This window comes from Athene noctua, chromosome 1, assembly GCF_965140245.1.
Source record: "Athene noctua chromosome 1, bAthNoc1.hap1.1, whole genome shotgun sequence".
NCBI classification, from domain to species: domain Eukaryota; kingdom Metazoa; phylum Chordata; class Aves; order Strigiformes; family Strigidae; genus Athene; species Athene noctua.
Window position 1 is genome coordinate 253384602 of NC_134037.1, and position 10969 is coordinate 253395570.

Here is a 10969-nt window from a genome sequence, read left to right on the forward strand (position 1 = left end):
GATGTGGTTGAGAACAGTCAGTGTTAGGTTAATAGTTGCACTAGATGATCTTCAAGATCTTTTCCAACCTTGATGATTCTGTGACCTACTTGAATCTTTTGAGTTCACACAGGTAGGTTGAAAATCTCAAAAACCATCTATCTGCCTTCCAAGGCAGCCACCACTTCTATTTGCAATCCTGGATAGGACTTTGGTAAGAAAGGCTTCCTTGGCATATAAACACTTCCCAGGAGTAATCCAAGTCTGAGCGCTGAAACTGTTGGAGGCAGAAAGACAAAAAAGATGCTGAAACTCCAAGAACAACAAGGGTCTGAAATGAGTGAGGATATTAGAAGGGCAGCTGTGGCCTATATTACAGGTGGCCCAGTGTGTACCTGACTCACATCTGCCCAGAAGTCTTTGTGGCAGGACAGAGGCTGAACTCAGCCCTCCAGATTCCCACGTCAGAGCCCTGGGATTCCCTCCAGCCATTTGGGCTCAGTCCATGCACCCAGCTCAGTCAGGGTCACAACTGGATATTCACCACAGTGGTTCTCTGGACATCATTAGGGCAGAATAATTTTCTCTGTATATCTCTGCGCAGATGCTCTCCTTGAAGAACAGCTACTTTGGTACATTATCAGTTGTGGACAAATCTTGAGCCAAGCTGTGAAATGGAAAAGAGGGCTCCTGCTATATCAGAAGCAGCCCACTGATCCTTTCGTCTCCATCATGGGTTTGAGCCAAACCCTATATCTGCCACATGGACAACACAGGGCATTACTGTAGCTGACTTACACTTCAGAGAAACCAATTATACATTGGAAAAAAAAGCGCCACTTAAATTTGAAGATTGTAAAGAGATGTAATAATGAGAAGGAAGGCATTTAAGAGTTTACTGAAAGGAGCTGCAAGTTTGAAGAGATTATAATAAATTGCCAAATAGGCTGGGCAAGTGAAATGTGTTCAGCCTCAAAAGCCATTAAAGCAAAGCTAAAAAAAGGAAGTTTTGATCCTAATTAAGAGAAGCTTCGTGAGTGTGGTAACTCATGTAATATCTGTACTGTTAAAACAAGGCTAATACCTTGACAGAACTTCAAGGTACATTATTTATGGGTTTCTGTAGTGCTGCCCATTGTAGTACCTAACAAACATGAAAGAGCTTAACTTTACATCATCACTGTTGTGGGGCAGAGTATGTTTATTAACCCTATTATACAAATGAGGAAAGAGGAAGGCTGGGTAACTTTCAGGCGCTCGCGCAGGAAGGCAGCCCGGTGTCCTGGCTCTCCGTCCAGTGCTGGAAGCAAGGCGCCAGCCCTCCTGCCCACCACCTTCCCTCTGAGCATGAGGCTGGTGGAGACCAGGGTCTTGTTTCACTTTCACTGTTTATGGGAATGACCCCATTGCATGGCAAAACCCTTTCATAGCCACCTTTGCTGACTGCTAGCAGCCAGGAGAGCCAGTGCCAAAGTCCGCCTCTGCTCTCCCCTGAGCAGCTCCGCTGCCCGGCCTCCTCCAGCCGCTCCGTGGGCATCATGGGATCCTCTTCCATCACGTCTTGTGGCGCTGACCTACTTACTGTAGAGGAAATGTGGCCCATTTGTTTTCCTCCTGTGAGATCATTGCCCCATTTTCTTTATGGGTAAATTGAGGAGTTGTGGTAAGAAATCCCAGCCCGGGAAAACTAACTGGGATATTTAAAGCAGGTAGCAGAAAGGAAGGTATCAAGCATTGTGGGAAGAAAAGAAAGAAGCAATGTGATTGCATCTGCACAAGTGGCTTCCAAACTGTTGCAAACTCACCTCTGCCAGGCAAGCCATCCCCAAGAATGTTATAAACTTGCAAATTCCCAGCAGGTTTGTGACACTTTGCCTGGGGTCTGCTGATTAAATGGGAGGGTGTTGTGTGCGGTGGAGGAGCTAACAGGAGTTACCTGCTGTCCAGACAACTTTTTCTGCCCAGTTTCTCTGCCTGAAAAGAAGAAGGTGGGGGAAATGTCACAACCCTGTGAAGCCTGGATGATTGTCTGCAGTGAAATGATGTGATTTATGGGATCTGCAGATGACTGCCAACACTTTTAGTGTCTTTCATCTGTGTCTATGAAGCTTTGCAATAAAGAGCAGCCCTACCACTCTTCGGTGACTCTGTTGCTTCCTGTTTGAAGAAATGTATGTTACAGCCAAACCGCCATTCCTGGAATGGAAACCTTTCAGGTCTGGTATTAAAAGGGAAGATAATTTCTACAGAATTAGAAATTCCACAATCTATGGAGAAAAACCCTCTTCCTTCCACCAACCAAATTATCACCTTCAGGATCTTGCTGTGGTCTTCTAAAATATCATTTGCCTTTGTTCCATCATTCTGAGTTATTACTGAATCTTATATAGTCCCTACTGAGGATTTCTTCTCTCCTCTGCCCAACTTTTGCCCAGTCTCTCCTTTCTCCTGCTGGGCACAATCCTGGGAGGCACAGAGCTGCAGAGCACCCTTGGTTTAACAAAGACATGCGGAAGACAAGATAACTGTGGCTTAACACCTCAGAGTTGGGTCAGGGCTTTTGGCATCCTTCTTTGCAAATAAGGGCTTGTGAACACTGTGGCAGGGATGCAGCCTGGTAAGCCTGCATCATGAACACAAAACTGAGCAAATATGGCAACTCAGATGCAGATCCCTCTCCGAAAGGGTTATGAAGTGAAAGGCAGGATGATGCAAATGTGGCTGCACCACCCCCAGATCAGAGCTGGAGTGTTTCTGTGCTGGAGTCCACCTACATTTTTTGAAATCAGGACTAATTCAGACAGTCACCCTTGTTTTCTGCTCACAGTGATGCCAACATGGTGTCAGCAGAGCTTCCTCCTCTCCTAGGCCAGGTTAGTAATTCAAATAGGAAACTTCATGAATCATGGTGCCTGAAATGCTTCCTCCAGCTCCTGCAGGATTTAGGGCAGATCATACAGGTCCACAATCTGTGTGTTTTGGAAGTAAAAAGTAGACATCAAAACCCATCTTTGAGCACCTGAGAAAACAGCCTGAGCCTCAGAAGTGCTGAGCAACCTCCCAAAATGGAGGAAACGTGGTTTCAGCTGACTAACTGTAAGCACTCAGTTAGCCTTCGCTTCTCCTCATGTGTGCTCATCTGCAAAGTGGGGATCATTATATCTGACTCCCTCTCCAGGTATTTGGAAGTTAATTTAGTTAATGCTTGTCAAGAACTTTAAGGTCTTCAGATGAAAGGAGCCGCAGATAGGCAAAGCATTGCTATTACTATTAATTATTTCTATTGTGCAAGTAGACATGAAAGCAGCAAGGGTGATGATTACTCGCTTCCTTTACAAGTGGCAAGACACTGTGTAAATACACAGACAGGGACCCTCCCTGCCCTGCAGTGCTCCTAATCTTACCAGCCCGATAAACCAGACAAAGAGCAAGGAAAGGAGCACAAACCCAGAGAAAAAGAATGCATGTAGTGACTTACCACACACAAGGTTTTTTTGCAACAGCTGCTTTTTAAAAGTGCCCTCTTAGCCAAAAACCACAATATCACTCTTCTGGGGTATTTAAAAATCAGAAGTCAGGCTATCAAAAAAGGAACAGATTTTTACAAAAGATAGTAAATACTAATTCTCTATATTTGGCCTCTGACTTTTAAGCAGATCAAGCTTTGAAGTTTTTCTCCGCAGCCACAAGGACTGAAAGTATTTCATTCCTAAAAAAAAGAAGTCAAAATTCTGAAAGTTGAAGTATTTGAATATGTAAGACAAATTCCCAGCAGTAACAGGTTGCTGTCAATCAGCTGCTCAGCAGGAAGGAGTGAGGGCTTGGTGGTAGCTCATCCCTCTTCACTCCCAGGCGCCCAGTGAGTCTCTCACAATTAGTTTTCATTCTCCCCAGGGTGCCAGGTGTACACCACAGAGGAGTTTACATTCAGTGATGAGATACTCCACAGTAATTTGTTCCTTTATCTAATGCCTGACTAGACAGGCAAACGGGTAGAGGAGTAAAAAAAACCAAGTGGCTTCCAGCCAGATGCTGAAACCTCTCACGCGTGGCTGTGAAAGGGCTGGTGCTGGCTCATCAGAGGGGGTGGGAAGTATGGCTGAGGCCAGCAGTGGAGAGGGACTGGGATGCTCTGGGGTCAGACGCACCAATCTGGGCCATCTCACCTTTCCTTCAGAGTGTGAAGAGTCGCAGAGGCAGAGCCTGGGCCAGGGAGTACCAGACTCAGCAGTCAGGCAACTGACTTGCCCCTCACTTCCTTGAGGGACAGTTTGAGCCCATCTGTGGAAGGAGGTTGTAGCTGGATCTACAACATCCTGGGTGACTCCAACAACCACTGAACCTTCTTCTGACTGCTGTATGAATCCATATGGTTTTCTTCTTTGCTTTTTCCCAAGTGAAAGCATCCAGTTCATTTAATATCAGCTGATGAACAGGTTATGGTGAGATGAGGATGCCTGATGCAAGCCGTTATGAAACTACTAAATTACTCTTAAAAGAATCTCAGCCTCTTTCAAAAAAGCAATTCTTTTCAGGAAAAGGTAGAAATGTTTCTGGCAGATCATAGGGAAGTGTATCCTTATTTCATAATAATCATATACAATACTACAAGCATCATAAGGATATAAAAAAAAAGTTTTTAAAAGCTGAATCAACTGTCCTCAACGCACTGCTTCATCTTTCCAGGTCTGTATTTCATCCTTGGGCTCTCACCAAGCTCCCTCTAATGGCCACAGACATCGTGTTTCATTGCCTCCCTGTGCCACGGGTGGGGCAAGATACAGCATGAAGCCCCAGCGTTGCACAGGGTGAGATTGCCTACTGGAGGAAGCCCTCCAGGTTTTTATTTTTTTAATGTGTGTGGGTTCATCTCTCACCCAACTCTTTTATGATCTTGTCTCCACCCAGTATCTTCCCTCTTAACACTTCCCCAGGTTCCTGCCTTTCTCCCCAGCCTCTGAAGACCTGACATCATCTCAGAGTTAATGCATGTTCTTCTCTTAGCTCAATTTAGGCCCACACCCTAATATAAAGAATGGATTACACCACCAAGGAATGACAGCAACATATGCCAGACAGTTCGTTTGTCTTTTTAAATCCAACTTTTTGATATCATCTTCATGTCATTTGTGGAGGATCTGTGGACATGAGCCAGGTCTGCAACAGGGACCGGGGACCAAACCGCATGGCAGCACGGTGCCACTGCTGCCAACATGACTGTGGTGCTCAGCAAAGAGCAGTGCAGCTGCCCCTGCACCACACCAGCACTGTACTCTTATCCCTCCCTGATATATCACAGCCCTTCATAGATCCACACAATCACAAAAAGCTCAGGCTGAAAGGGACCTGTGGAAGTAGAACCCCCCTGCTCAAGCAAGACCACCTGAAGAAGGTTGCCCAGGACCGTGTCCAGATGGCTTTTGAATATTTTCAAGGATGGAGAGATATGTGGGTAAGCGGAGACAGACAGGTCATACATTTTCAGAAAAGACCTCCTTGTGTGTAGTCCACCTTCCTCAATATGCTCTCACCCTCAAAAAAGCCTTGGGAGTTCCCAGGGAGGTGGTGGAGTCCCCATCCCTGGAGGTGTTTAAGAGTAGGATCGACATAGCACTGAGGGATCTGGTGTAGCTGGGAACTGTCAGTGTGAGGTTAATGGTTGGACTGGATGATCTTCAAGGTCCTTTCCAACCCAAATGATTCTGTGATTCTGTGATTCCAGTGGACATAGGGGCAGAAAAGTATATATAGTTTGAAGATGGAGATTGCTTCATTTCTGGGAAAATTTTGTGATGTGGTTGTCTGTGCAAGAAGGGAACCACTTTCAGAAATCCAGACAGTGCTAAGAAATGTTCAAATGCACTTTGCATTCTGGGAAATATAGCCCAAATTGCCTCTGGCCCTTCTATTACGTAAGATATGTGGAGATTTAAAATACTGTTCTGTCTCACAGTGAAGTCAAACTCACAACTTCAGGGTCAGCAAGAGGATGGGCTGTCTTTTCCTCAACCAGTCAGCACCAGCTGGAGAAAATAGACAGACCTCAGGATCTGAAGACCAAATATATTTCCAAAGGCTTATCCAATTTTTCCACGTATATCAGTTTCTCCAATACAGGCAAAGTAAGTAATAAGTACTTCTACTAACAAGCAGTAATTCTGGCTACAAACCTGACCTCATGTACATGTTTGAAACATTGCAACTACACCAACAAAATTAGTATTGATTTTCTTTTTCTTTCTTTCTTTCTTTCTTTTTTTTTTTTTTTTTCTATTTTGGCACAAAACCAGATGGGAATGATTAATGACTGAACAGTTCCCCTTGGAATAACAAAACACTTAATGGTCACTCCTAATCTCTCGGCTGTTGCCCTCTTCTTTCATTCTGGTCAGAGTTGCTGCTCCAGGTGCCTCAACCTCACATGGGAGTTTTTCATCTCCCACGGGTTACCTGGCTGAGCCAGAGTCTTGCAGTCTGACCAGAAACATCAACCTGAACTGCAGAAACCTTGTCTCCTGACAATGTCAAACAGCTCTAAAAAAATGCAATGAACATTTTTTAACAAAACCCACATTTCTGCAGCATATTCCCAATATTTAATCTTCACTACCGAAGGCTTCCTGGGGGACACGGCAGTTTAGGGCAAGTTAGGAAGGGAGGAGAAGGACCACCAGAAGTAACATTTCTCCCATTTGGTCAGGTAAATAGGGGCATCTTCCAGTGGGTACTGCTTTTAGATCCTATTTCACCTATACCCTGAGCACCTACTTGGACAAACCCCAGTGACAAAACACAGGGATGAGAAATGTCTTTCAGCCAAAACCAGAAAGAAGTGTTGCACAAAACCAGCAAAACGAAAACACAAACCTCTAATTATTTTAATACTGGACAGGGACAATGTTGTTCTGTGTTAGGAGCACAAACAACCCTTGGCCACAGGTCATGGTTCATTGCTATTTTAGAAAACAGTGGGGCTGCCACAGTGCTGTCCCTCCACAAAACACTCATGTAATTAAATAAAATGAGCTTTGCGAACATGCACATGCACAAGAAAGCAGCGGGTAATACTTTGCTGGAAGGGCAGAGCTTGATGGGTGTTGTTTTGGCACCATTCCCCCTCATCCCAGTAGGTGCTTCTGCAGACTGTTGGCTGCGCAAACACAGGGTGCTCAGGCTCCCAGAGTCACAGATAACCATGGGGTTTATTCCTAAAGAACGGTCTCTTTCTGGTGGTACTAGCATTCCCAGAGGCAATAAAGTGTGCACCATCCTCAGAGGGAGAAAACTGCTCAGCAAAGACTCTGGATGTCATCTCAGGGAGGAGAGAGAGCCTGGAGTTGTGCATATAAAAGAAATACAAAGGAAAAGGAAGAAGGAAAAAAATAACAGAAAAATAGGTAAAATAGAAGAGAAGATCCATCCATGTGATATTTAAGCTGTTGTCCCTGTGAAGTGCACATCCAGAGCAAGCTGTGTGTTAGGACTATGCATGTGTGAAGGTACCATGCCCTGAACATACTCCCAAAGAGTGCAGAGAGCCTATTTCAAACTTGGCCCAGAGCAACTCCCATTCCACCCCTTCAGAGTCTTATATATTCTTATTATAAGCACCGTAACGTGCACCACTTAATTTAATGTTATTTATTGTGGTTACCTCTGATCCAATTCAAGACTTGAGCCTTTTTGCATTGAGCTGTCCCTCATCTTGCTCAGTGCTTGTCATGCGATCAGTTCTTTCTTATCTGGGTCTATGTTGGTCTGGGATACTCTGGATAAAGGAAAAGCTGAATAACACTGGTACTGCTATTTCCACCTTGCTGTCTCTACCTTAAAAGGGCATCCACACGCTCCTGGATACAGGCAGACACGTTAACTTGGGTACCTGCTGCAAGAGCAGGGAGAGCCAGCTGGGGCTCTGGAGAAGGTTATGTGCAACGCCCAAGCTCATGAACCTTCTCAGAGCCAGCTCATCTCAGAAAAAGCCTCTTAACAGCAGTTCCTGATCCTTCTCTGTCAAAATCAACCTCCTTTCCCTCATTTGAAGAAAACATCATCAACAAAGTGTCACAGGAAACAGCAGGAAGAGATAATTTGTGTCACAGTGCCAAAGTGGAATAAATTAAATTGATTGGAGTATCACTGTGTACCTCGAATAAAGCTTTGACTTGAGGAACCACTTAAGATTTGAACTAGAATAAATGAGAACAGAGCTGCCTGGCTCCTTTTTACACAGGGTATCAACAGCAAAAAGGGCATTTTCTCGTTAGCGCACTACAGCTGCACTCCAAATGGGATAGATCTATTAATAGAGTAAGTGGGCAGTCAGATATGCCCTTCAAAAACCTGCACGGGGCTGTAATTCTTCAGTTTCTAGCTCACACACTGCACCACCCAGGGAAATTGTAGGCCTGTAATGTTTTTTATTTCTAGTGTGATAAACAGGATTTTTCATGTAATTACATTTCTTCTCTCAGTACCTGTGCTACTACATGTAACTGGAAAATTAATTAAGAGTTTATGGCTAAAAGGATAGAAATAAAAGGAGGACCTTAGCTGACATACAGTAAGTCAACATAATCAGGAAGCATTGATCAGTGGAACACAAAATGCTTTCGTTGCCTTCAAAATCAATATTGCAGGGGGAAAAATAGATGTACACAATCATATACACTCAGTTTAGCCACTAAACACTTCACAGACTAAACTCTGTTCTTCTAAGTGTTTTAGAGCTTGTTTTTTTCAGTTTTTTTGAGGATGAGTCTATCACTTCAGAAAAACAGGCAGGAGTCAGTCTCTTTGGTGTTAATACAGACTTCTATTGTGTTCTTCTTGGCATTCCTTCTGCACCACAGAGTGAGCAGTATTTAGTTCAGAACTCATCAAACACTGAGTATAGATACACAGTAATGAGTAAATCTAAGGATATTCTTGAAGCAGTAAGATAATTTCATTTAATATAGCTTACCAATATTTTTATTTTTCTGTAATGGCTAGAAGCGCTGGTCTTCAGTTAAGGCCCTGAGCACAAAGTGTTGTACAAACATAGGTGAAAACACTGAACGTGTTCCAAATAGTTTAAACTCTATGTAGTAGAACAAAAGACAACATACTGCTGTAAGTAAATGGAAAAGCACAATCCTAATACTTTATTTGTTCTGCTCATTGTGCACTTGCTTGAAAAATTATTAAGCATTCAGTGGAGAATGGCACTGGGAGGTATTTGAAACTGAGAGACAAAATCAAGTCTAGGTACCAAGTCTAGACACTAAATAAGTGATAGATGAAGTATGGTAGGATGGGATAGGTTTTAGAAGGTAAGAAAAGAAACTTTAAAAGTTCAGTAAAGGAATGCATAGTGTTGGGGACACGGTACAGATGGAAAACTACAGAGGTGAGCCTTGCACTTCATTCTGGAGGACTATGAGATGGGCAAAATCAGAGAAAAACAGAATCATAATCAAGGATGCTGAGCCCAAATGACAGTGTTAACCATGTGAGGATGGGAAAGGTGGTACCTGAGAGATATTTTAGAGTAAGAGTCTATAAAAACTCCAAGCAACCAGGATATGAGATTTAGGGGGAGGGTTCTTCTTAAGCATCTTTATGAAGTTTCCTTATTTGCTTCTTAACTCTCTAGATAAGCTGGCAGGTTCCCCCCAGGTGCTCCAGCTGTCAGTGCAAATTGCTGACGGTCTTCAAGTTCTAAATTTAATTCCTTAAAAAGCTTTAAATGACATTAGACCTTGTGCCTTTGCCCTGTCTGAAGATTGCATGAGACTTACTTTGTTCCTTTTCCTTGGTGTTGAAGTACCACCACATAAAACACAGCAAAATGCTACTGCCACTGACGTCAGCTGAAGTTTGGGGCATTGGGCTCAGCGGGTTCAGCTTAGTTTCCCTTCTTTTTGCCATTTGTACTGTAATGAAGTTTGTTTGCCTGAGATCAGTCTATGGGCTTTTTAAAGATTTCTCAGTAGCTGTGACTCAGTGATGAAGATCACCTTCCCTGCATCCTTTGACGCTGGTGGTATTAAGTATGTAACCTGGGGACTGAAGTGCCAGGTTTGCCCCTGTGCTGTTGCAGCCACCCTGCCACGCTGGTAGTCCTCATGGGCAGGATTAATCTCACCACAAATGCCAACATTTAAGTTTGAACAGGTGTTGAGATTCTTTCACCATTAATGATTTATTGTAACCCTACAGTAGCTCCTAAAATAGATCTGGTGATTTTTTCCTTAAAAGTGTCTGTTTCTCTCACTAGGAATAAAGGCAGTCTAGAGTAACATCTACCTCATGGATGTCTAAAGTCATGTGAAATTAATTCCACCCCATGCAATCAATCTTGCATAGTGAGAAAATTCCTCCAAAGATGAGAATGAAGATGAGAGACAGCAAGTTGGAGAGTGGAATATTTTACATCTTTGCTTTCACTCACATGCCCCTTTCATTGATGTTTTTTTGATCAAATCACCCTTCCATCTGGATATTGAGAACAAGGCAATGGCAAGTGCCTTCCAGAGGGGACGTTTTCAATTGAAAAGAGCACTGAGCATATTGCCAGCAAACCTAACCTACTGAGTCACATATGTATTTATATGTTTTAGTGTTTGAACATATTTTAACAGTTATTACTATGTCAGCTACTACAAATGAAAATGGCTACATCCCTCTTTCCTCCAGTATGACTCTTCTCCCAGTCTAATTTTAACATTTCTTCATACCATTTGCTGTGTTTTTCATCTCTTGGCCCATCCCTAGTGTCTCTTTCTACCTTTCTCTTCTCCTTCGCCAAAGCGAATCTGCACTCTCTGGTCCTTGGAACTGTGCTTTTATTTCCTTGCTTCCTCACTTGGTTGTACCTCTCCCTTCTCTCCAGCCTTTCCACCCTTCTCCCTCTTACTTTCCCTGGCTTATTGAGAATTTTCTTTCTTTCCCTTCCCAGCCCCACTCTCCTCACCCAGCTCTCCCAGCAGCACACTTTGGAGCAAAG